This window comes from Argiope bruennichi, chromosome 4 (genome assembly GCF_947563725.1).
Source record: "Argiope bruennichi chromosome 4, qqArgBrue1.1, whole genome shotgun sequence".
Classification (NCBI taxonomy): Eukaryota; Metazoa; Arthropoda; class Arachnida; order Araneae; family Araneidae; genus Argiope; species Argiope bruennichi.
In genome coordinates, this window is record NC_079154.1 from 76,288,758 (window position 1) to 76,292,389 (window position 3,632).

The window sequence follows — 3,632 nt, forward strand, 5'->3', positions numbered from 1 at the left end:
ATTTTTAAAAGCGAGAGATTATATTAATCTTTAATTTTTTTATTAAATCATACTATTTTCGACACCTGCACTGTTCTGTTCGTAGTTTTATATTTTCGCCTAAATCTCTCTAAATATATTAATGATTTAATAATAAATTCTAAGAGAAAACTTATTCTGACTCCAAGTCAAGAATACTGCAAAATCATTATAAATTGCTGTATAAATTGTATAAATAAATACGATACTCAATGTTCAGATACAACTTTTTCAGTAAATGTTAAAACTATTTAATGTCATTTTGAATGCAAAAGTTAGTATCAATTAAGGAAAAATGGAAAAAAAGCAGGTTCCACCGAGATTTGAACTCGGATCGCTGGATTCAAAGTCCAGAGTGCTAACCATTACACCATGGAACCACACGGTGCTTAAGCGATTAAACTTGTATATGACTGCAACTTATTTGCAGACACTTGCTGTGTAAATATTGATGAAAACGTGTATGTTTGCTTAAAAGGGAACAAACAAGAAAATTCCTCTTAACATTGGTTATCGAGCCATAACGTCTTCCGATTTTGTATGACTGTTATGAATATTTGAATTGAAGAAAGGTTGAACGATAGAATATAAAAAAAATGCATCTGGGAGCTGAAAATTCAGATTAAAAATCTATTCCGTGACTACAATTTGTGAAAATTTACAAATAATTAAGCTTAATGTTTTTAATTCATTATCGCTTGATTATAACAAACAATTAATGCGTAGAAGGCAAATCTCTAACAATGTTTGAGATTTTTTTGATTATAAATGCTTTTTTATATTTTAAAAATTCCTTGATTATTTTTTTATATTCCTTCATAATATGCATAAAACATTCAACAATTATGTTGATTTTAGTACCCGAAATGTTTTTTGAATATTTATTACAATTGTAACAACTGGTAATTGTAATTATTGTCAATTATTACAATTTGCCCGGATATTGGGCAAAAAATAACATACTACAATAATAAAAATTATTTTAGCGTTACCTTTCTTTTAATAATTAAAGTACATAATTTATTTGGTATTTATTATCAGCGTAAAGATAATAAATGATATAAAGTGGCTTATAGTAAAAAAAAGGGTAAAATTATTTAACCAATAGACATAAAAGTCAGTCTGCATCCGAATTACAGTTAATGCGGGCAAATTTATGTCATGTATTTTGTGCACACATTTTATAAATTAGCATTGAACTGATTCTCCGTCAACAAGTTTATAAGCTGAAATTGCTTGAGGAAATGTCTTGGCCTCCGAACAGAGTTGCCGCACGTACCTCCGAAAGCTAGAGAAAAACCGCTCTTCTTTTTCGGAAGCTGTATGTTAATTCAAAAGCCTTTTTTCATTTATTTTTCTTTTTCCCTTCTTTATTTTTCCCCCTTAAACCTGCCCTTTTTCTCTTATCCTTTTTTTATCTTCTTCTTTTCATTTCTTATTAATTATGCCGTCAAATTTTTTCCTCATTGTTTCTTCACTGAGTTCAATTAGGATTGAAATTATTTGGAGCGAAAGCGTGAGTCTATGTTAAATTTTTTTCCGAAATGAATCTTTGAGGAGAGATTTGACCTTCGAGGGTGTAGGCTAATATTTAAATTTTAACGACATGAATGAAACGCAAATAAAAAATAAAGTTTGCATTTTCTAATTAGAACATACCCTGAAATTTTGATTAAAAATTTACTGCTGCAAATAAAAGAAATTAAAGTGTTTTAAAACTAAATGCATAAATAAATACAACTATTTGTTAAAAAGATATATTGACTTATCTTAAATCAGAATTTCTGAAATACGTTTTAAATATCTTTTTATATACGAAAAACGAAGATGTTCTAGCATCCTCCCACTGTATTATAAAAACAGTGGGAGGATACTAGAATATTATAAAAACAGGCAACTATTAATAGACTGAGAAATTAAAAAAAAACAATTTAAAAATTTAGAGGTGAAAACAAAATCATAAAATTTTTCTCGCGATGGAACCGTGATCAAATGATGATGACGACCCTTGAGTCAATTCTACATTCTCCACATCGATATGACTTCAGAAACCTTTTCGCAGAATTTTAAAATTAATGTACTGCAAATTTGTATCCACAGCATAGTTTTTACAGAAGTGTGTCTCGAATTAATCATGCTACTGTATCGAATTCAACATTTTAATATTACTTATATACTGCTGCGTAATAAATTTTCTACTTTAAGTTAATGAGTAATAGTTTTGCATTAAATCATCACAGTGTTAATAACATTTTGGGAAGTTTATTGTATACTAACTGCCATTGGCGACCATCTATTTCTCTATTAATAAAATTTTGATTAATTTTTTATGCGTAGCTTGATTTTAATGATCTTTTTTTTGCAGGATTATACTAAATTTTAAATTTTAAGAATTATTTTAAAATTTTAAAAGAGAGAGATTATATTAATCTTTAATTTTTTTATTAAATCATACTATTTTCGACAGCTGCACTGTTCTGTTCGTAGTTTTATATTTTCGCCTAAATCTCTCTAAATATATTAATGATTTAATAATAAATTCTAAGAGAAAACTTATTCTGACTCCAAGTCAAGAATACTGCAAAATCACTATAAATTGCTGTATAAATTGTATAAATAAATACGATATTCAATGTTCAAATACAACTTTTTCAGTAAATGTTAAAACTATTTAATGTCATTTTGAATGCAAAAGTTAGTAACAATTAAGGAAAAATGAGAAAAAAAAATTCAGGTTCCACCGAGATTTGAACTCGGATGGCTGGATTCAAAGTCCAGAGTGCTAACCATTACACCATGGAACCACACGGTTCTCAGGAGCTTAAACTTGTATATGACTGCAACTTATTTGCAGACACTTGCTGTGTAAATATTGATGAAAACGTATATGTTTGCTAAAAAGGGAGCAAACAAGAAAATTCCTCTTAACATTGGTTAAAGAACCATAAAAGTTTTCCGATTTTGTATGACTGTTATGAATATTTGAATTGAAGAAAGGTTGGACGATAGAATATCAGTATAAAAAAATGCAGCTGGGAGCTGAAAATTTAGATATAAAAAAATCTATTCTGCGACTACAAATTGTGAAAATTTATAAATAATTAAGCTTAATGTTTTTAATTCATTATGGTTTGATTATAATAAATGCGTAGAAGGCAAATCTTTAACAATTTTTGGAAATTTTTTTAAAATGTCTTTGAGATTTTTTTGATTATATTTGCTCTTTTATATTTTAAAAATTCCTTGATTATTTTCCTTGATTAGTTTTTTATATTCCCTCATAATATGCATAAAACATTCAACAATTGTGTTGATTTTAGTACCCGAAATGTTTTTTCAATATTTATTACAATTGTAACAACTGGTAATTGTAATTATTGTCAATTATTACAATTTGCCCGGATATTGGGCAAAAAATAACATACTACAATAATAAAAATTATTTTAGCGTTACCTTTCTTTTAATAATTAAAGTACATAATTTATTTGGTATTTATTATCAGCATAAAGATAATAAATAATATAAAGTGGCTTATAGTAAAAAAAAAAAAAAGGTAAAATTATTTAACTAATAGACATAAAAGTCAGTCTGCATCCGAATTACAGTTAATGCG

At 27.2% G+C, this 3,632-nt stretch overlaps 2 non-coding genes across 2 annotated transcripts; both read right to left on the bottom strand.

Annotated features, from left to right (window-relative positions):
* Positions 1-326: 326 nt before the first annotated feature.
* On the bottom strand, positions 327-398 carry Trnaq-uug (transfer RNA glutamine (anticodon UUG)). The gene has a single exon. It is a non-coding gene; the product is annotated as a tRNA-Gln (tRNA).
* A 2,352-nt stretch (positions 399-2,750) lies between these two features.
* Positions 2,751-2,822, bottom strand: Trnaq-uug (transfer RNA glutamine (anticodon UUG)). Its single transcript has one exon. It is a non-coding gene; the product is annotated as a tRNA-Gln (tRNA).
* Positions 2,823-3,632: the final 810 nt, after the last annotated feature.